The sequence below is a fragment of the Pseudonaja textilis genome, chromosome 7 (genome assembly GCF_049901715.1).
Source record: "Pseudonaja textilis isolate UNSWEBS1 chromosome 7, rPseTex1.2, whole genome shotgun sequence".
NCBI classification, from domain to species: domain Eukaryota; kingdom Metazoa; phylum Chordata; class Lepidosauria; order Squamata; family Elapidae; genus Pseudonaja; species Pseudonaja textilis.
The window spans coordinates 59,451,712-59,475,592 of NC_141996.1; the positions used below are offsets into that span (position 1 = coordinate 59,451,712).

Genomic DNA, 23,881 nt, shown 5'->3' on the forward strand with positions numbered 1-23,881 from the left:
GTAAATAGTTGGGACAGTGTTGAGGGAATTATTTGTTTACAAGAGTGATGGTGTTTGGGAAAAAACTCCTTGTGTCTAGTTGTTCTGATGTGCAGTGCTCTATAGCATCGTTTTGAGGGAAGGAGTTGAAACAGTTTATGTCAGGGATGTGAGGGGTCTGTAAATATTTTCACAGGCCTCTTTTGACTCATGTCAAAAAGGTCTTCAAATTAAAGACAGGTTGTAATTGTTTTTTCTGCAGTCCGAATTACTCTCTGGAGTCTGTATCTGTCTTGTTAGGTTGCAGAACCAAACCAGACAGTTATAGAGGTGCAGATGACAGACTCAATAATTCCTCTGTAGAACTGTATCAGCAGCTCCTTGGGCAGCTTGAGCTTTCTGAGTTGGCACAGAAAGAACATTCTTTGTTGTGCTTTTTTGATGACGTTTTTGTTTCTGTCCATTGTTGGTCGTGATATGATAGAACCTAGAAATTTGAAGGTCTCTACTGTTGATACTGTGTTGTCTAGTATTGTAAGAGGTGGTAATATGGGAGGGTTTCTCAAGTCTACCACCATTTCTACGTTTTTGAGTGGGTTCAGTTCCAGATTGTTCCAGTTATACCACGAGGCAAGTTGTACAACCTCCTGTCTTTATGCGGATTCATTGTTTTCTCGAATGAGACCAATCACTGTTGTGTCATCTGCAAACTTCAGTATTTTACAATTTAACAGATGGACCATTTGAGATGCAGTCAAACGATCCCCAGCTATATAGGGAGAAGAGGAGTGGAGAAAGCACACAGCCTCGAGGGATGTGTGTGTGCTAATTGTACAGGTATCAGATGTGATTATGCTTAGCTTCACCTGCTGCTTCCTGTCTGTTATAAAGTTTATGATCCACTTACAAGTGTGTTCGGGTACCGCTAACTTTCTGCACTTAATTTTGAAAGCCATGAGGCTGTGTGTTCTCAGTGGAATATTGTTACTTACTATGAATACAATAAACTAATGTGGGAATCATGTCTTATTAGACTGAACTCTTTCATGATTGATACCATATTTTAAATCTCACCTCAGAAAATTTAATGTGTTATGCTATCATGCCATGTATGTCGTAATGATGCATACAAGCATGTTATTGTGCAGAGAACTAAGTTAATTCGTGTGTATGTGTGTGAGACTGTCATATATTGTAATGTTTACAATTTAATTGCTTATTCATTCAGAATAGCTGTAGAATTTTGATACAGTATACACATACAGTATACACATTTAGGATCATTTGGTTCAAACAGATGTGTCTGAATAGATTACTATAAATGAATATAAAGTAATTGCTGAATGAAAGTTTTTAATGTATTTTCAATCACAATAAAATTCCTATCGTCATAATCTTGCAGAGTGAATTTAACAAAACTGCTGTACCTTAACCTTTATTCTATACAGTTAACATTAAAAGTACAGGTCATCCCCAGCTTATGACCACAATTGAACCAAAATTTGTGTTGCTGAGTTTTGCCCTATTTTGTGACCTTTCTTGTCATAGTTAAGTGAATCATAGCAGTTGTTAGGTTAGTAACATAGTTGTTAAGTGCATCTGGTGTTGGAAGAAATGCCCATCTGATTCAGTTCCAAGTGGGGAGAAAGACAATGGAAATATGGAGGCTGATTGGAAAGATGGTTTAATGAAGCAGAACTATCAAGCACATGGTCCTGATGCAGCTGACCATATGGAGTTGAGAGCTTTATTTATACCCTTTCTTGGGATTTGAACTTGAGCTTCCTGTTCCTCTGTAAACTATTGGCTGCTGTAGGGATCATAGCTAACATTGCAGATTTTCTGAGTCAAGCTTGGTTGAAGCTTGCTGGGTGATGCAATGAAGGGCAATTTTTATTGTGGCTGAATGGCTTTGCCCTGCCTTTATTCAGAGCCAGACCTTGCTGCAGGCAATAATGGATCACCAAATCTGCATTTCTAAAGCTGCCCCATCTCAATATCTGCTTTGGGGGGGTAGGGAGCTGAGAATCTTAGTTTCTGTCTCCAAGAGCGTGTTTCTCAATTTCTCATCCAGGGAAATATAATATTTTTAATATTTCCTAAAATATTTCATTCTTCTAGGAGAAGTGGGTGCTAACCTTCCTCCCTTTTTGCCATAATATGTGGGTGGCACACATATTTTATGGGAAAAAGTTTAAAAATTGATCATATGCAAAAGGGAAGGCATTGATAGAGGCAGAAGAGAAGGATTGTATCAGTGGGTCCCAAAAAGAGAGCTTTCAACCATGAAGTTCTAGCAGTCAGGGTAAAAGTTCTGGAAAGAAATTTACAATATCCAGTTTTCTATGCCAATCAATTTCAGATGTTTGATGTCACTTTTTGTGAGCTTCCAGTCAAGTATGCTCCAAAATTCTTTACAGACATGGTTTTGCCTTAAATACAGTAACTACAGGCTGCCCATTTTCAGGGGTTGGTTCCTGAACCTTCCCTAGCTCTTAGTTTAGTGCATTCACGGTTTGTGAGGCCAAATTGAGATTAGCCAGAGTGCAATCCAGGCTATTAAGTATTTTTTTAAAAAAATTGGACACAATGAGCCCTGGGACTCCTAATGAGACAACTAGTGCAACATATCTTGCTTTTACTGGGCAGCATCATTTTGTGAGTCACAATAAGAGCTGGGGATTTGGAGATTTCTTTTCTGCTATCTCTTCAAGTGAGAAAATTGCATGAAATTGGCTGTGAGATATAACTGCATGGGCCTTAATGCTACAGAGCAAAAACCAACCTAGGAGAAGCTTTTATGTGGAGGTAGGTGAAGGGAATAACCTCAATCTGATTCTGAGTGGAGTGTGTATGTGTGTACAGGTGAAACTCGAAAAATTAGAATATTGCGCAAAAGTTCATTTATTTCAGTAATGCAACTTAAAAGGTGAAACTAATATATGAGATACTCATTACATGCCGTGATTTGTCATAATTGAGATGATTATGGCTTACAGCTCATAAAAACCCCAAATCCACAATCTCAGAAAATTAGAATATTGTGAAAAGGTTCAATATTCTAGGCTCAAAGTGTCCCACTCTAATCAGCTAATTAAGCCATAACACCTGCAAAGGGTTCCTGAGCTTTTAAATGGTCTCTCAGTCTGGTTCAGTAGGAAGCACAATCATGGGAAAGACCGCTGACATGACAGTTGTACAGAAAACCATCATTGGCACCCTCCATAAGGAGGGAAAGCCTCAAAAGGTAATTGCAAAAGAAGATGGATGTTCCCAAAGTGCCGTATCAAGGCACATTAATAGAAAGTTATGTGGAAGGGAAAAGTGTGGAAGAAAAAGGTGCACAAGCAGCAGGGATGACCGCAGCCTGGAGAGGATTGTCAGGAAAAGGCCATTGAAAAGTGTTGGGGACTTTCACAAGGAGTGGACTGAGGACGAAGTCAGTGCATCAAAAGCTACCACACACAGACGGATCCTGGACATGAACTTCAAATGTCGTATTCCTCTTGTCAAGCTGCTCCTGAACAACAAACAACGTCAGAAGCGTCTTACCTGGGCTAAAGAAAAACAGAACTGGTCTGTTGCTCAGTGGTCCGAAGTCCTATTTTCTGATGAGAGCAACTTTTGCATCTCACTTGGAAACCAAGGACCCAGAGTCTGGATGAAGAATGGAGAGGCACACACTGCAAGATGCTTGAAGTCCAGTGTGAAGTTTCTACAGTCTGTCTTGATTTGGGGAGCCATGTCATCTGCTGGTGTTGGTCCACTGTGCTTCATTAAGCCCAGGGTCAACACAGCCATCTACCAGGAGATTTTGGAGCATTTCATACTTCCTTCCACAGATGAGCTTTATGGGGATGCTGACTTCATTTTCCAGCAGGACTTGGCACCTGCCCACACTGCCAAAAGCACCAAAACCTGGTTCAATGACCATGGGATTACTGTGTTTGATTGGCCAGCAAACTCGCATGACCTGAACCCCATAGAGACTCTATGGGGCATTGCCAAGAGAAAGATGAGAGGCATGAGACCAAACAATGCAGAAGAGCTGAAGGCTACTATTGAAGCATCCTGGTCTTCCATAACACCTCAGTGCCACAGGCTGATAGCTTCCATGCCACACTGCATTGAGGCAGTACTCGCTGCAAAAGGGGCCCAAACCAAGTACTGAGTACATATGCATGCTTATACTTTTCAGAGGTCCGATACAATCCTTGTTTTATTGATTGCATGTAATATTCTAATTTTCTGAGATTGTGGATTTGCGGTTTTCATGAGCTATAAACCATAATCATCTCAATTATGACAAATCACGGCTTGAACTATCTTGCTTTGCATGTAATGGGTCTATCTCATATATCAGTTTCACCTTTTAAGTTGCATTACTGAAATAAATGAACTTTTGCACGATATACTAATTTTTCGAGTTTCACCTGTATGTATGCCGCTACTTCTACAATACAGGCAATAAAAATAAATTTCCCTCCCACCAGACAGAAGTCCAGGGTGTTTAGAACTTGCTGTGCCAATCACTCCCAAATGCCATTCCTCCATAATCCATTTAACTAATCAGTTACAATATGAATGAAGCAAAGAAAGAAAACTTTACAATGAATTTCTACCCTTCCCCATAGTATTTCCAGCTGTCTTCTGGGGATTGAAAAGAGTCTTTAGTCTCTACTTGTCCTTCTCCAGGTCATCTCTTTCATGTCTGTTGGGTGGCATTAGGCTTGACTTGGTGGTAAGGTTGGTCAGTCAGGCTTGGAAAGTCTGCTCCAGTCTGGTTGCTGTAATGACTTTCTTATGGATGGATGGATCCAAACCCAATTTCCTGGTTCAAATGGATGGAAAGTCTCCTCTGGAGGCAACATCTGCACCAGTGTGCTCTGCTTCCACAGGGTACAGAGTCATCTGTGCAGGGCTGAAATACGTGAGAACGGGGGTGGGTGATCCTCCCAGGAAAGACATTGTTGGTGGATTAGAGATGGGGAGGTGGAGTGGGGGAGGATAGATAGTTTGCAGGCAGAATTTGAGGGGGGAAACCATCAGTACTACAGTTACTGAAGTCAACAAAATGGGACACTATAGATGAGAAAAATAAGCTGGATTCACGTGCTTCAGTAAAAAGATGGACAGATAAAATCCCACATACAGTAAATGCCAGAATGAAACTTTTTCTGTAAATGAATTTAAAACATTCTCTCATATCCTTGGGCTGTTCTTAAAGGTACAGAGACAGAAGAAAAAAATAAATACAGTTTTCTCTTCACCCTATTCTGCTGGCCAGATAAAATAGGGTGAAGGCATTTTCTTTCATTGCTTTTAACTTTTTTTCCTAGCAATTAAAAAATCTTGTCTTTTTGGGGTTAGAGGCATTTAACAGTTGCAATTAGCTTGAGGGCACACAAAGACACAAAGACAAGGAAAAGACAAAAGAAAAGGAAAACAGCTCTCAGGTTTACACATAAATCTCAGTTAAATTAGGGAAGGCATAAATCTTAAATGTATCTTGTGGTTGCATGAAAGACAGAGAGGAAGAGAGAGAAAAACAAACAAACAAAAGCCCCAACATTCCTATTTATATATTTCCCTTTTTTTAAAGTACCTTTATTTAACCAAATTTGTTTTCCAACTTTGTCCCTAAGCAAAGCCAATTCTTTACATAATTTCCTTGCTCATATCTTCTTCTTAGCAGCCAGGACAGGCATCTGCCATTCATCCCAGCCTAAGCAAGTCTCCTAGTGGGGAGCCTGGTTTGACCCTCGAACTTTGTGGGCCAACCAGCTTGCCTGCCTTCACTGCCATGGCTGCATCCACATTAAGTAACGTTAAGCACAAATACAAACATTCACACAAAATCAACTCACAAAGGGAGAAAAGGGTATAAAAACCAGGGACTTACCATAAGAAGCCAGCTAGCCAAGGAACGCAGAGTTCTCGCTGTCCCCCGCCTTCCTGAAAAATAAAAAGATCCAGCTTACAAGCAGTTGTCCGTATCCTTGCGCCAGAGCTCTCCCAGCGGGAAAATCGAATCCTAGGAAGAAAGGCATTTTGACACCTTTCAACAAAAGTATAACAAATTTGAAGAGTCTTCAGTGGGTGAATTTATCTTCAACTCTGAACAAATTAATTAAAAGCTTAAGAACCTAAAGAATTTGAAATAAACAACAAAAAGCTAAATAGGTTGTTGGTCTAAAAAGGTTATAAACTCTCTCTCCCTCTCCCTCTCCCTCTCCCTCTTCTTCCCCTTCCCCCTCTCCCTTTTCCTTTAGGTACAAGATAACCAAACTAATTTCTAATGCAAACTTTCTTTAGTTAATTAACTGGAAAGATACTACTAGATGTTGGAGGTTAACAAAAACTTTATAGTTCATATACATTGCTTCATTTCCCCCCAACACTTCATTCATTGTACAATTGATCTGGGTATGGTTCAGTCCTCGTGGGATGATGGATGGTTAAGCATGAGTTAGCATTTGCCTGTCTGTCTCCTCTCTAACTTACCACAAAGGGCAACTTTTCTGAAAACTGGGACAAGCTGGCAATTCTAAGATGTCTATCCATCTGTATGCAGTTGATGCCCCAATTTTGATGAGAAATGGCCTTCAATCCTTATGTCAGAATCTAGTCTGAAATTTTCCTTCCTTCCTTCCTTCCTTCCTTCCTTCCTTCCTCCCTCCCTCCCTCCCTCCCTCCCTTTAGATTATTTTGCACATAAACACCTTATCTTGTTTTTGTTCCATACTGTGCCATATCTGTATTTTCTTCCTTCTTAAAAATTATAGGATAGGAAAATGCTTCAATGGTCAATAACCAAACTGGAATTTTCAAATAACATTGTCTTTTGATCTTCTCCCAATTTAAGCACAAAGATTCCCGTATATGATGTCTTTTAAAATAGCCCTGTGTTTTTAGTTCCCTTATACCATAGAAAGGCATGCCAGCCCAACAACAAATCATGACCTTTTAATGTCAACAATCAAGTCTTTCTTAATGTTATCCATTCCTTGGCCCACATTAAATTTGCAGCTTGATAGTACAACTCCCAATTAGGCAAACCAAAACCTCCTCTAATTCTGGCATCTTGTAAAAGTTTTAACTTTATTCTCCCTTTCTTACCTTGCCATATATACTTCAACACAATTTTATTTAAATCTTCAAAATAGTCTTTTCCAAGCCTGATTGGTATTGTTTGAAACAAGTATAAGATCCTGGGTAGAATATTTATCTTGATTGTTGAGATTCTCCCTATTAATGACAATTGTAGATTTTCCCATTTCTTCAAATCTAACGCTATCTGTTGTTTAAGTTTAATATAATTGTTCTCTTTTAATGTACTACATCTTGGTGTCAAATATATCCCCAAATACTTGACCTTGTTGGTGACTTGAATTTTCAATAGGTCTGCCAGTTTTTCTCTTTGTCTTAGTAACATATTCTTTGTCAAAATCTTTGTTTTATCTTTATTTATTTTCAAACCAGCCACCTCAACATATGTCTCTATCTTTTCCAATAATTTTGGAGCTGTTTCTAAAGGGTCGTCCAAAATAAAGGCCAAATCATCCGCAAAGGCTTGCAATTTAAATTCTTCCTTTTTAATTTTCATTCCTTTTATGCTTTTATCATCTCTAATATTTCTATTCAACACTTCCAAAGTCAATACAAATAGCAAAAGTGATAGAGGGCATCCTTGTCTTGTACCTTTTCTTATATTAATAGAATCTGAATTCTCCCTCTATCATTACCTTTGCCGTTTGCTTATGGTATATGGCTTCTATTGCTTGAATAAATTTTCTGGCGAAACCCATCTATTCCAATAATAGTAACATAAATCTCCAATTCACATTATCAAATGCCTTTTGGGCATCTAAGAATATCAAAGCCATTTGCTTTTTGGGATGTGCCTCATAATATTCCAAAGTGTCCAGGATTATTCTCATATTGTCTTTGATTTGTCTCTTTGGCAGAAATCCATTTTGATCTGGATGAATAAAGTTATTTAAGTATTTTTAAAGACTTTCTGCCAAAATTGAAGCAAAAATTTTATAGTCTGCATTTAGTAAAGAAATAGGTCTATAATTCGTAATTTGCAATGAATCAGCCTCTTCTTTTGGAATAAGTGTAATATAAGCTTCTGACCATGTTTTAGGTATCATCTTCTTTGACATAGCTTCATTCATGACTTCTAGCAATGGAATGCTCAATGATTCTTGTAGTGTTTTATAAAATTCTGCCGGAAGCCCATCTGGACCTGGTGCTTTCCCATTGTTTTGCTTCTTAAGTGCTTCAGTTAATTCCATCATTGTTATATTGCTTTCTGTTGGGTATATGGATACTCCAACTGGTTTGGGTTGAATAAATATGTAAACCTAGGTTAAAGTGCTATGTAGCTTTAAAGCTAGAAACTGCAATGTCATTGTGGGTGCGGTTGCAGGCAGCCATATAGGTAGGAGGGGAAACGTAATATCTCTGGCTTCTGGATGCAACTGTCTGAGTCCGCCTTCTGGATGCACCTGGTTACTGTTCCAGGTCTGTTGTCTACTGCTGTGTTCTAGAAAGTCTATCTGCTTACCTTGGAGGCTACTGTGCCAGATACCATTTCACCTGAACACAAGGACTGTTTACTGGTGAGCTGTGGATTCAGCGTTAGTACTTGAGAGAAAGGTATCTTAAGAAGAAGATATACAAGCAGATAAGGACATTGTATTTACTGTTTAAAAGACTTGATAACTGGATTGATAAACTGGATACTGACATATGGACTGAATGACTATTCTTAATCTCTGTATGAATTAAATACCTATTTAAACCACAAACAGTGTTTTTGTCTCAAGTGTGTGTATACTCCTGGGCCCAGCCTCATTCTCATTTGGCTGCCTGGCTTGACTGCTGCTGCACACTCTGCTAGGGGGTTTATCCCCAAACACTAACATTGGTTATGGGCCCAGCAGTGTGCACAGTCTAGCTAACCAGGTTTTAGCAGTGAGAGTTTTGGTTAAGAGTTACACATTGCTGTAAAGACAAACTGTTTGTTAAATAGTTATTTTTCTCCAGAGCAATGGCACAAGTAAATCTGCCAAGTCTGTCCATGATATCCAGACTAGATGGAACAAACTATGTTTCATGGTCAATGAAGTGTGGTTTACTGCTACGAAGAGAAGGTTTGTGGGACATAATTACAAACCCACCAGATGTATCAAACTTAAATCCTAATGATGAAGAGGATTATAAACTGATACAGGACTATGAAAGAAAAAATGAACAGGCTTTGTGCATCATAGGACTGACTCTCTCAGACCAGCAACTGATACATATTCGTGGAGAGGATAGTGCTGCCAAGTGCTGGGAGAATCTCAAGAAGGTTTATGTTCGAGACAGTGTAGGAGCTCATATTAATCTTACACGGAAGCTGTTTAGAACACATCTTGAGATAAATGGAGATATGTTGACTCATTTAAACTGTATGAAAAGCATTTTTCAAGAACTGCAAGAAAAAGAGCTTGTATTTAATGAGTTGCAACAAGTATACATAATACTGTCTTCTCTGGATCGAAGCTATGATGATTTTGTGACTGCTTTTGAGGTATTGCCAAAAGACAGTTTATCAGTAACTGAGATAACCGGCAGGTTATTAGAGGAAGCCAGGAGAAGGAGCGAACGTCACCAGCTGAGGGAAGATAAACATAAGGAAGAGAAATTATCTTCAAAGCCTGAGAGAAACCAGCTGTGTAAAGGAAAACACCCGAAAGAAGAGAAGTTATCTTCAACGGCATACACAATTAAAAAGTATTTTAATTGTGGAGGCAGAGGACATTTGGCAAGATTCTGCAGAAAAGGAAAAAGCCAGAATTTAAAGAAGCCAAAGAAATCCTTTGAACTGGCCATGTTTAGCAATTGTGATATTAAGAATAATAAGTGCACACTGAAAAGAGATAACAAAAAGGTAACTGCAGCTTTAAATGGAGCATTGTATGTCTTACATGATAATAAGAAAGGGGAGGCACAAACTGTATTTAACAATATCAAGCCTCATAATGAATGTATCCATTTATTGCATAGGCGTTTGGGGCATGTAAACTTTAAAATGCTAAAACGTACAGTTGAAGGGATAAGGTTAAAACCCTGTGATAAGTATTTGCGTTGTAATGTCTGTTGTGAAGATAAGAGTAAAATAATGCCTGCAAATAGGCTAAATGGTTTTAAAACTAAAGAACCTTTAGAAGTAGTATTTGCAGACATTATAGGTCCAAAGAAACCCAGTATGGGGGGTGCTCGATATATACTGAGCATTATGGACCATTACTCTAGATATGGGTTTTGCTACTTAATGAAAAGCAAAACTGAAACATATCAACATTTCTTCAACTGGTTAAAGTTTGCTGAAAGAAAAAGCAAACGGCAACTGATAACCTTGGTGACAGATAATGGTACGGAATTTGTAAACAGCAAATTCCAGAGTAGATTAAAGGCATCTGGAATAGCTCATAAGACATCTGCACCATACAGACCACAGCACAATGCATTTGTTGAAAGGCGAGGCCAAACATTGCAGGCAATGACCCGTACTATGTTAACTGATTCTGGGTTACCTGATACTTTGTGGGGGGAGGCCACAATGTGTGCTAATCATTTATTAAACAATGTGGTTAACTCAACCACTGGTGAAATACCATTCACCATGTGGCATGGCAGGAAGCCTGATCTGAGTTACCTGCACACATTTGGTGCACCAGCATGGGTGCATATCCCTACACAACTCAGGCGTAAAGGGCAACATAGAGCTAAACAATTTTTCTTTGTTGGTTATCAAGCTAACCATAGGGCATATAGATTTTGGGAGAAAGGCACATCTAGGGTGTTATGTAGTGCAAATGCCCAATTTCTAGAGCACGTAGGATGGGATAAGTTAGAGCAGGATAGCAATAACGAAGTGGTTATTGAATCCTACAGAAATCCCATTAAGTATCCCTGTAACTTTAAGAATAAAGTAAAGAGAGAAGTACAGGAAGAGATTGTGCCCATAGAAGAAGAAAAGGAAGAAATAGCTGAACAAGATGAGGAACAGGTTGTAACTCAACCAAGCCCTGTAATTCCCAGAAGGACTACACGTATATCTAGACCGCCTGATAGATACCAGGCTAACACAGTGTGCCAGGTAAATAGAGTGCCATCTACTGTGGATGAGATAAAAAGGTATCCTTCTAAAGAGAAAGAAAAGTGGTATGCAACAATTAATAAAGAATTGAAGTCTCTGAAGGATATGAAGGTATATGAAAACGTGAGATTACCTAGTAATGAAAAAACCATTGGCTGCAAATGGATTTTTAAAATAAAAACAGATAAGGATGGAAACACAATCCATAAGGCAAGACTAGTAGCCCAAGGCTTTAGACAAAGTGCAAAAGACTATGATGAAGTATTTGCATCTAGTCTTAAAGCAGCAACGTTAAGGGCAGCCTTAGTGTGGGCAGCAAGCAAGAAATATATAGTTAACCATTTAGATGTGGAAACTGCTTACTTGCATGCTCCACTAAGACATACTGTTTATATGAAAAGGCCTAATGGATTTAAAGGAGACAATAATAATGATAATGATTGTTGGTTATTAAAGAAGAGCCTTTATGGTCTTAAACAATCGGGCTATGAATGGAACCAGTATATTGTGAAGGAACTGACCAATATAGGATTTAAAGCTGGTTTAGCTGACCCATGTCTATTTAAGAGAGAAAAGAATGGGAAGATATCAATATTATTATTGTTTACTGATGATATTGCTCTGGTTACTAAAACTAATGATGAAGCAAATGAAATAATTGCATCATTAGCCAAGAATGTAAAAATCAAGCAATTAGGTGAGATAAAGAGATATCTAGGATTAAATATACTGAGAACACAGAAAGGGTTTAAGATATCTCAAGAAGATAAGATATCTAAATTGCTAATGGATTACAAGATGGAACTTTGTAAGCCTGCAAAGACTCCAATGAGTCAGGATATTTGCAAAATGGATACACAAAGTCCCAAATGTGATAAGGAACTGTATCAATCTTTGATTGGTAGCTTATCATATATTAGCAATTGGTCAAGGCCAGATATAGCTTTTTGTATTAATCAGCTGGCACGACACAATAATGCCCCCCTTCAATGTCACTGGAATGCATTGAAAAGAATCCTAAGATATCTTAAAGGTACATTACACCATGCACTGTATTTAGAACCAGAAGGTGATCTCATATTGAGTGCTTATGCAGATGCTAGTTTTGCATCAGAAAGAGATACAAGAAAGTCGACTTCAGGAACAGCCATAATGCTGGGTAAGACATTAATTGGCTGGAAGTCTATAAGGCAACAACATATAAGTTTGTCTACTATGGAGGCAGAATTCTCCTGTTTATCTTTATTGTGTACAGAGTTGATTATGTACAAACAAATGTTGAAGGATATGGGTATAACTGTAAATTACCCTGTAGTTGTACATGATGATAATCAGGCAGCAATTAAAATGGCCACTAATATTGCAGTTAAAACGAGAAGTAAACATACAGATTTGAGGTATCTTAATGTAAGAGAGTCTGTACAGAGTAAATTGATACAGCTGGAATACTGTATGTCGGAGGACAATGTAGCTGATCATTTTACTAAAGCCCAAGGTGCTATTAAGCATCTAGAGAATTGTAAAAAATTATGGGTTTAGAATGTAAAGACATTACATATTTATGTCACCCAAAAGGGGAGAATGTTGGGTATATGGATACTCCAACTGGTTTGGGTTGAATAAATATGTAAACCTAGGTTAAAGTGCTATGTAGCTTTAAAGCTAGAAACTGCAATGTCATTGTGGGTGCGGTTGCAGGCAGCCATATAGGTAGGAGGGGAAACGTAATATCTCTGGCTTCTGGATGCAACTGTCTGAGTCCGCCTTCTGGATGCACCTGGTTACTGTTCCAGGTCTGTTGTCTACTGCTGTGTTCTAGAAAGTCTATCTGCTTACCTTGGAGGCTACTGTGCCAGATACCATTTCACCTGAACACAAGGACTGTTTACTGGTGAGCTGTGGATTCAGCGTTAGTACTTGAGAGAAAGGTATCTTAAGAAGAAGATATACAAGCAGATAAGGACATTGTATTTACTGTTTAAAAGACTTGATAACTGGATTGATAAACTGGATACTGACATATGGACTGAATGACTATTCTTAATCTCTGTATGAATTAAATACCTATTTAAACCACAAACAGTGTTTTTGTCTCAAGTGTGTGTATACTCCTGGGCCCAGCCTCATTCTCATTTGGCTGCCTGGCTTGACTGCTGCTGCACACTCTGCTGGGGGTTTATCCCCAAACACTAACACTTTCTAACATTTTTTCAGTCTCTTTAGGTATCTTAGGTAAATTAGCATTCTGTAGATACTGTTTGACTTTTTCCTCATCAATATTCTCTTGCTTATATAGTTGCCCGTAGAAGTCTCGAATAATTTCCTTTTTCTCTTTATTACCATAGCAAACTTGACCTTGATCAGCTATTAACTGTAATATTTTCCTTGATTCTTTCTCCTTTCTCAATTTGTATGCTAACCATCTACCTGGTTTATTTGCATCTTCAAAATAAGTTCTGTTTAACACTTCTGATTTTCTGTGCCAATTCTTCTTTCTCTATTTGACCCATTTTATGTTTAATTATGTCCAATTTTAGTTTAATGTCTTTTTTCTGTGGCATTTTTTGTAGTTCTTTTTCAAGTCTTTTATATTCATCTTCCAAAACTTTAGTGGCTTGCCTTTTCCTGATATTCTTTTTTCTTATATAGTCTATTATCAAGCCCCTAGCATATGCCTTCATTGTGTCCCAGACATTCTGAATTGAAGTATCTTCTTTTTTATTTTCTCTAAAGAAAAAGGCCAATTCTTTCTCGATCCATGGTGTAAAATCTTTTTCCTTTAAAATAGTATTATTTAGTGTCCATCTCGATCGTTTTTTTGTCCTTTCCATTTAATTGTCATTGGATTATGGTCTGCCCAAGTACTTGTTTCAATGTTTGTTTCTTGAATGCTAGATATTAGTTCTGTTGACATCCAAATCATATCTAATCTGGACCATGATAAATGTCTATTTGAATAAAAAGTATATTGTTTAGTTTTAGCATTTCTTTCTCTCCATATATCTTTTAAGTTTAATTCATCTATCATTTGTTATTGTTGCTGTATAGTCCAGTTTATTGTCCACAATTCCATTAAAATCTCCCATCATAACTGTATTGACTTAGTCCAATCCAATTATTTTCATACTCTTTAATTACTCTTCCATCTTCATCAGTATGAATCCATTTTGCTGGGATAGCCTCTTTAATGTATAAAACCACTCCTCTTTTCCTACATTGAGTCAAAGAAGTAAATATTTTCCCTAATTTTGGCTGAACCAAGAATTGTTCATATTGTTTTTTGATATGTACTTCTTGTAAACAAATTGTATCAAATTTTAATTTATCCCATACATTCTGCGTTGATGTGTCTTTTTTATTTTCTTTAAAGAAAAAAGCCAGTTCTTTCTCCATCCACTGTATGAAGTCATTTTCTTTTAATATAGTATTGTTTAACATCCATCTAGATCTTCTTTTTCCTTTCCATTTAATTGTCATTTGGATTATGATCTGCCCCTAATACTTGTTTCAATATTTATTTCTTGCATATTGGCTAACAATTCTGTTGACATCCATATCATATCATATCTATTCTGGACCATGATAAATGTCTGTTTGAATAGAAAGTATATTGTGTAGTCTTAGCATTTCTTTCTCTCCATGCATCTTTTAGGTTTATTTCATCTGTCATTTAAAAAAAGGATTTAGGAAGAGTCTTTCTGTTTTGCTTTGTTGTTTTCTGTGTTGTATAGTCCAATTTATTATCTACAATTCCATTGAAGTCTCCCATCATAACGATATTAGTATAGTCCAGTTCAATTATTTTCATATGTAGTTTTCTATAAAATTCTTCTTGATTGTCATTCGGGGCATAGATTGCAATCAGGAGTGTTTTCATATTATTGTCCATTATTTCCACCATTAGTAATCTTCCATTGTCATCGGTATAGATCAATTTCACTGGGATAATATCTTTAATGGATGAAACCACTCCTCTTTTCTTGCATTGTGTCAAAGAAGTAAATATTTTCCCTAATTTTGGCTGTATCAGCAATTGTTCATGTTGCTTTTTAATTTGTACTTCTTGTAGGCAGATTATATCTTGTAGGCAGATTATATGTATTTCTTGTAGGCAGATTATCTCAAATTTTAATTTCTCTAATTTATGGAAAATTTTCCTTTTAGCAGCAGAATTAAGTCCATTTATGTTAATTGTAATCAGCTTTTTCTCTTCCATGTTTATACTTTATAATTAGGTTTAGCAGCTCTTTTAGATCTTGGTCACGTTGTTCCTTAACGTCCACCTTTCTGACTACTGCACCTTCTTTTTCAGTTGCTATTTGGCAATCCTCTTGGAATTCAATTAGTGACATTTCTTTTTCTGTCTCCTCCTCTCTCCCTCCAAAGTATTCAGTATAAATGATTCAGCTTTCTCAATTGAGTCAATTCTGTGTCTCTGTTCTTGCCACGTGAACATTAAACCTTCTGGAATCAGCCAACTATAATTCACCTCTTTTTTTAAGTAGGATTTTAGTCAGGAATTGGTATTCTCTTCTCATTTCTCTCACTCTTTTAGGCACTTGTTTCAGGATGACAATCTCCTTTTTTTTATATTTCAAGGTTTTCTCTCTTGCCACCTGTAATATTTGTGTTTTAATGGCTTTCTTTGTAAATCTGATGTGAACTTCTCTTGGTAAGCTATTTCTCATTGCATATCTTGTGAAGACTCAAAAAACCTTGTCTATTCCATCCATCATCTTCTCTTTGGTTATTTCCAGAACTTCAGCCAAGATTTCTGTCATTATCTCAGCTAAGTTTTGTCCCTTTTCATCCTCTATGTTTTGGAATTTGAGATAAAATTCTGAACTATCCATCTCCCATCTCAGCATTCCACTTTTATCTTGTTCAACCACTGTTAATCTGTCATCAATATCTCCAATCTTCTTATGTCTTTGTTTATCTTCTTCAGTTTTTTTGAATTTCTCATCATACTTCATCATCATTTGTTGAATATTCTCCACCTTTTCATCAGTTTTTTCTATTCTCCTTTCAATATTCTCTGTATACTTTGAATTCCTTGCATTATCATCTGCAATGTCACCTTTTCCTGTTCTGTTTCTTGCTGTAACATCGTCTCTATTGAGTGCTGTCCTCCAGATGGTGAAGAGGAAGAAGTAGGAATTGAAGAACCAGCCGCTGTTAATTTCCTGCTTATTTTGGACAATTCAAAATCTTCAGGTTCTTCTAAACCTTAATCCACTCATGAAATAGCCAATTGTAAATCCAAGTAAAAATAGTGGGGGGGGAAAGAAGCAAGATAGAAAAAAAAAGATTTCTTCAGATTCTTGTATACTTTAATCCAATTGATTAGTTAAATTGCAGTAAAAGCTCAAAAAAGGAAGAGAAAAAAAACCCCATAAACAGAGAGGAAAAAATTGTTAAATCTTGTAGAAGGCAGAAAAATAAAAAGTAAAAAAGTAAAAAAAAAAAGAATTTCTTCAGGTTCTTCAACACCGTAATCCAATTAGAAAGTCTCAGGTATGAAAAGGTATACCCAAAAAAGGAAGCCACAGAAAAAAACCAATATGGAGGGTAGATAAAAGATGTAGGAGAAGGAGAGAGAGAGAGAGAAAAAGAAAAGGCCTACTACCTTAAAAAAAAAGGAAAGCATTAATACTAAGGCTTTTCCTTTAAAATAAAATGCAAAAGTAAAAATTAGGCTCCAAAAGCAAAAAGAAAGACAAAAGCAGGTTCCAAGAGTCCAGAGATCCAAATAACTATTACAAATAATAAGATGATAAGGAGTGGGTGTGAGGAATAGCCCAATTTTAAAAAGAGAAAATGAACACACTGCACCTATTTAGTTATTCAAGGCTTTCGTTAATTTTTATAGCTCTTTTCTCTAGAATCTTATCATTTTTTTTCTGTCTACTTCAACACCAGACTCCGGCTACTGATAGAAGCTCAGAAGAGCACCTGCAATAACACTCTCCCATGCTCTTCCCTCTATCTTATCAGACAGGCTCAAAGTCCTTGAAAAGAAGTCTGAATTCTTTCTCAGCTTTGTCTGGTCAAAAGAAAAAAAAAGAGAAACAATATTTCTAAGCCTCTAGTTGGCAGTGTTACAAAGTTTCCTCCGTTTTCACTTTCCCCCTCCTTTTCCAAACAAATTATTATAAAAAAGTTAATTAAAATGTAAAAAGGGTTTCAAAAAAAAGAAAGGCTAAAAGGGGATCTCTAGCCTAAAATATTGTAAAGACAAAAAGGAAAAGAAACAAAAATGAAAAATAAGATAGAATAAAAGACCAGTCCAGTTCAAAGTAAAAGATCATATAGAAAGAGTCCAGCAAAAAAAAAAGGAAAAAATTAATTTGACTTCTCGTTTGAAATTGCCGCTTAATTACTTCTGTCTGAGATTTTACAGATTCTTTCTTTTCCTTAGGGTGTCCTTTTAAAATCTTAAAATAAAGAAAAACTTCTCACCAAACCGGCACACTTTCTCTTTCTATCCTCTTCCGTTTTGGAGCTGTCCCAACTTCAGCAACTTTAATGGCTGCCTCTTTGCCTCTGGCAAAAAGAGCTTCTCCTGGATCTACCTGGGATCGACAGGATGCACTCTTTACATTCACTGTCTCTTCGGGATGGTTTAGATCCGTTTGGACCGTCCAGGAGCAAAGATATCGGCAGTGATCTCAGACCTCCAAGATCGCATGCCGTATCGTTGAGACGCCAGCTCCGCCCCCGGACTATAGGTTTTTTTTATCCGTTGCAAGTCTGAGTCTTCTTTTGGTAATGTATGCTTCCATCCAAGAATTTGGTACTTTCACCTCTAACATTTGTTGATTGGATATTTCCAACTTTGAATTGCTTAAAGAGTTTTGTAAATTTTGCATAATTCTACTGGTAACCTGCCAAGACCTGGTATTTTGCCATTCTTTTGTCTTTTAATTGCTTCTGTTAATTCCATCATTGTTATTCTTTCTTCTAATGCTACTTTAACTGTGTCTAGTACTGTAAGTAATTTTGCTTTTTCTAGATATTGTTTTATTTTATCTTCTGAGATTGTCTCTTGTTCGTACTGTTTTTCATAATAATTTTGAATTATTTTCTTTTTGTCATCATTCCAATAATAAAGAGTCCCATTGTCATCGATTTGCTGATAGATCAATTTCTTTTCTTTCTCCTTTTTCAGTCTATATGCTAACCATCTTCCAGGCTTATTTGCATTTTCAAAAATTTTTTGTTTAGCTCCTTTTATTTTTTTGTGTTAGTTCTTCTTTATTTATTAAACTCAACTTATGTTTTTTAAGTCCATTTGATTATGTTCTTTTTGTGTGTGTTTTTTTGTAATTTCATATCTAACTTCTTGTATTCCTATTCCAATTTCTTTTGAGTTTGTCTCTTCTTTTTATTTCTCTTTCCCATATATGTTATTGTTAATCCTCTAATATACACTGTTATGTATTGTAAATAATTGTTAGTTGAAGGTTTTATAATTGTTAGCTGTGGGAGTGGGAAATGCTCTCTCCTGATTGACTGTTGGCTGATTAGTTCCCATAAAAGGACATATGTGAGCCATGGAGTTTTAAGTTGCCACACAGGCAGTATTTGAGTAAAGAACTGTAGAATTTTACTCTGGCATCATCTCCATTCTTCGCCCAGAACTTAACGTACGCCTTTGCTCTATCCTATACATTTTGTAAGGAAGTTTCTTCTTTTCTATTTAAAGGTTAATTCATTTTGATATATGCTTGGGATGCAGTATTACATTTCATGGCAGTCCATTGATTATTCACAAATGGTTGTAAATGTACATCTATAAATGTTATAAATAAATAAATAAATGAGCATTGCTGGTGGAGATACTGTATTTAGTATCATAACATGTTTCTGATATGGTGAGTTGGATGCCATGCATTTTTGAGTTTTGTTTATCAGAATGACTGATATAGAAATGTTTCAGATGATATGATTGAGCTCTCCATCATACAAAAGATTGCCATGTATAATGCTTATCCCATTCTTGCAGATTTGGGTTGTTTCCTGATATTCTTTGTCATATTGTTTGTAGTTGGACCTTATTTTTCAGAATCTCCTGAATTGCCTCCATCCCTATCACCCCACCCCCACCCCCAAAGATTTCTATCCATGGAATCTTTCTTACTTTTTCCCTTAGCTTTTTGAAACCAGCTTATTTGAAAACTAGAACTAATCCCCGACTGCCTTCAATTCTTTCTGCCTGAAGTATGTTGAATTCCAGGATGCCACAGTCACTGTCTCCCAAAGTTCCTATAAGTTCCTCCAGTGAACAAGCTTTCCTGTACTTTCATCCTCAATCTTTTGGACAATGAAGTTATCTGCTAGGCTTATGAGTGCCAGTGCTCCCTGCAGAGTTTGATTCACAATTGATGTAGTTGATGTAGTTGATTTCCCCATTATCAAGGAAATCTATTGAATGCAAAATAAATTATGTCACAGAAACAGTGAGTTTTTGAAGACTGTTCTGACATAGCATATGACTTATTTGCAGCCTGCAGCAATTCTCCTCAAAATGAATTCATTTCTTCTTTGCTTCACATAAACAATTACACCTGCATGAACTGCAAATAACTTTTAGCATATGGCTTGGAGGCTGAGCATCTGTGCTCAGATTTCTTCTGGTTGTTTTGTATGTCATGAATTAAGTGGATTAAAGGTTTGAGCCCATATTTTTTAAATAAATGCTTTAAAAGAAATAAAAATAGAATGCATCACTTTGGTATCTATTTGCAAGCAGATGTCCCAAGGACCAGCTCTTCCATTTCTATGAAGAACATTCTGGAGGAGGCCTACAATGTGTGTGAAACAGTGCTGAGATTTTGCAGAGGCAGAAAGGCAGATGTCGACATTATTTATTGTGAATGCTTCAAGAGTAGGGCAAATTCCTTGCCTTTCCAGACCTTTGCATACCACAAAGCTTTAAAGGGCTGTTTTATTTAAAATAAATGCTTTCAGGCTAGCTGTGTTGACATGAAATATGATTTCCTTAATAGTGTCTAAAAAAGTATGCCCTGCTGATGAACCCAGCCTTATGAATTACTAAATTGGAAATAAGGACAATGTATTGGATACAGTCGTTTTGTGTCCTATTGAATAGTTTTATTTTATATACAAGTGCATTTTTCTTGTTATAAATGTCTACATAAATATATAGGTATCCAGTGTCTTCATAGATATAGTTATTAACTATATATTAAAAGATATAAATAGATATAGTACTGTTACAAGGTGCATAGTTCAATTTGAGGAGTCAAAGAGTGATGGGCATGGGTTGTTAAAAGTACTTCCATGGGAATTATACTTTGAATGAAGACAGTATGATAGGATGGTTCATGCTTTGTGAATGATTTAAAAAAATGCTTTGTAATTTATATTAACATGTCCATCCTTCATTAAAGTGAATTTCCATACTAATCTAGAAAAAAATATGTGGATTTGTTCATAAATTAACTCATTAATGCAGTTGCAGTGTTAATATTACTTTAATGTGCACAATGCATTTCACTGCTTCTTAATGTGCATGCCGTGGTTAAATAAGTTAAGAAATACCATACTTGAGTCAAATCATTTGCAAAGGTGTCCCAAACTTCATATAGATTATATCTGTGCTGCTACTTTATCTGTCGTTGTTGATCACTCAATTCCCAGGCTCAGTGATTTGGATTTTGTAGAGTAAGCCTTCATATGCTAGGAGAGTGGAAAAGGAAGGTGCATTAATACCATAAAAATGCTACAGGTCTCTACTTTTAGATGGTCCCATACCATTGAACAGCAGCTATGTTGTCTTGATAAGAAAACAAATCGCACCTGTGCACCAAGCCATTATTGAAAACTACATGCTCATTAACACACATCAAGTTTATCTCAATTTTATTGTAGTTTTTAGTAGTTTGGTTTCCCTCGTTACTGCCCATGTTAGGAATAGATAACAATAATAAATGAAAAGATGGTGATCTCACTTGTAAGCTAAAAATGATGTTGATGTATTAAATATATATATTTTAATACATAACTCAAGAGCACTCTTCAATTTAGATACATAATATCATGCTATGTTCAAACATGTTTCTCTTACAGAATCTACTGATTTATCTGCTGAGAAACCTGGAAGCTCCCAGGAGCCATTCAGTTCATTTTCAATTTTCTATTAACCCAGCCATAAGAAGTAATTGTCAGCGTTCCAGCAACCCGCCATTCCAATCAGTAACTCCGAGACAAACATATCTCAAAAGTACCTTTATTGGGATAGTAACTGGCACATCTGTGGAATCCTGAATCTGAAAGTTTCCAGGCTTTCCACAATTTCCCAAACTACAAATCCATCCCCCCTTGGCCGTCATCACATCACATGGCTCAATCACGATCCGTCCAAAAGTAAGATCCTCATTTCATCCTGCGCCATACTCAATGACATTGAACTAACAAAAGAATTTTATTTTGTCTACTTAGCTACTCAATTGAATCCACTCCTCCCACTTTCTCAAGCTTGTAGCAACATGGAAGCATTGAATCTCAATATGGCTTCCAAAGCTGACAGTAACTGGAATTTGAACAAAGCTTTTCTTTTCTTATCCCCCATTCTCCCAGGCCACAAGAATAAGGGAACTATGGTTGCCGGGCTTCGGCGACAGCAGGGATTCGCGTTTCTCCGCGATCCCTGCTGTGCTCGCCGTCTTGGTGCCTCCGATCCAGATGGATCTGGAGGATAAGGCTGCCCCGTAGAGGCAGCAGAAGATAGGGAGGATCTGGAAAGGGGTTTGGGGGTGTCGCAGACCTCCTCCTCACCCAGCTTAACCTCCTTTTCTCAAGGAAGTGCAGTGATGGCCGCCACAAAGAAGCCGGCAGCTGGAAAAGATTGTGCTGGAGGAAGAAGGAGAAGGAAGATTTAAAAGTGAAAGTGCTGGCTGTGCCAGGAAAATAATAGCTTCTAAAATCCTGGAGTGGAATTGTTTATTGCCTGAAAGATACATTGTTTCCCTAAGAAGAGAAGAGCGGCGGAGAAAGCTGCTAAGGGAAAACTTTTTTTTCTACTTACTCTCCCACCCCACAGAAACATTAAATGCAGATCTGGAAAATGCATTGGGCACCGAAGGTATTTTAACTTGAAAACTATCAGAGAAAGGACTTTGGACTTAACACCCTCAGAAATTGGAAAGCCCACATTGGAGGTATGGATTTCTGAGCGTTTAAAGGGAAATTGTTGTTGTAAGTGGGGGGAGAGGAAAAAAAACTTTTTGGAGCAGAGCTTGAAAAAGGAGGAGACTGCCTAGAATTTTAAAGAAAGATATATTTTAATGGGAACCTTTTGATCAATCAGTAACCCCAGAAAGAGAAATTGAAGAAGGTAAAAAAAAAAAAAAGCATTGAAAGACAGTTTATTTGGACTTTTTAGTGACTTTGGAATTCTTTTGGAACTACTCTTGATTAAAAATACTTGGGTGGTTGTTTTTGAAGAAGTCTTTCTCTTCATGATGGCATTGCTTTTGGATGAATTAAAAACTTAATACCAAAAATATAAGAAAGAAGAGCAAGATGGAAAAGATTCTTTGGGCACTCTTTTTCAATTTTTAGAAATGGCGGTACGCACTTACAAAAAATTGACTACGCAGCAGGATGACCGGAACAAAGAAGAAGAAGAAGCCATTTTAGATGAGCAATGGGTCTACTTTGGGGAGGAGGAGGAAGAGGAAAAGAAAAAGGGGATTTTAAGGGTAGAGAAAACAATCCAAAAAGAGAAAAATGAGATGAAAGTTGGATATAAGGTTAGAAAACAACAGAAAGTGAGTAAGCAGAAGAAAAGGGGGGAGGAGAGACAATGGGGTAAAAAAGGCAAAGAGAAAAACAAACAAGTGAGAAAGGAGGGGATGAAAAACCTTAATGGTGGGAAGCAAGACTTTAACAAACAAAATCTATTTAGAGACAATGGGTAAATTTAATTGAAAAAGGGATTTTGGAAGGTACATAAAAGTGTGTTTTTCTATGTGTATTTAGAGTAGAATGTGTATTAGTATGTATGATTTGCTCTTTTATGGTATTTCCGGTGGGTTACAGGCTTACATTTTGTAATTGTAGTGTATTTGCTTCTCTTATAAAGTTTTTTGTGTAATTCTAGAATGTACTAACCAGAATCTCAATATAATTTAAGTGTTATATTAAGTATTCTTAAGTTAGGGAAAAGAGTTAAAGGTGTTACTCTAATTAGTGTACAGGAGAAGTATATTTAAAGGAAAAAGATGAATGGATAACTGTAAAAGAACAGATAAAAAATGATAAGTACTATGAATTGTATTGAGATAAGATAAACAAAATATAATTAAGAAAGATAAAATAGGGAAGAAGTTATATAGAAAATTGAAAATGGTAATAAGATATGGATTGACATATAAAGTAAATATTATTTTTGAATTTGTGTCTGTGCAAAGAGTTTTAACCCGGGATTAAGCAGCTTTCAGAAATGAAGTTTTTTATGTTCTATGTTATGTATGTTTTGTCTATTGTTTTTTTAAAAGGCAAAAATTTTGATTAGTAAGAAATATAATCTGGACAATAGAATGAAAAGGAGAAATTGGGATAGGATATGAAGATGAGCAGATAATGTAAATGTACATATTACATTTGGCATGTTTTACTGGTTCTTCCAGAAAGATTCTTTATGTTAATATGCCTTGACTGTTTGTATGTTTTGTAAAGTTAACAAAATCTGTTGTTTTTTTTTAAAGTCAGAGGAGA

General features: G+C 36.6%; 1 protein-coding gene and 1 long non-coding RNA gene across 6 annotated transcripts in view; one reads left to right on the plus strand and one right to left on the minus strand.

Annotated features, from left to right (window-relative positions):
* The window catches only part of LOC148125359 (uncharacterized), a 318,026-nt gene that overhangs the window by 162,300 nt on the left and 131,845 nt on the right, over positions 1–23,881 (minus strand). The window lies entirely within an intron of this gene.
* SRPX (sushi repeat containing protein X-linked) overlaps positions 1–23,881 on the plus strand; it is a 131,854-nt gene that overhangs the window by 1,438 nt on the left and 106,535 nt on the right. The window lies entirely within an intron of this gene.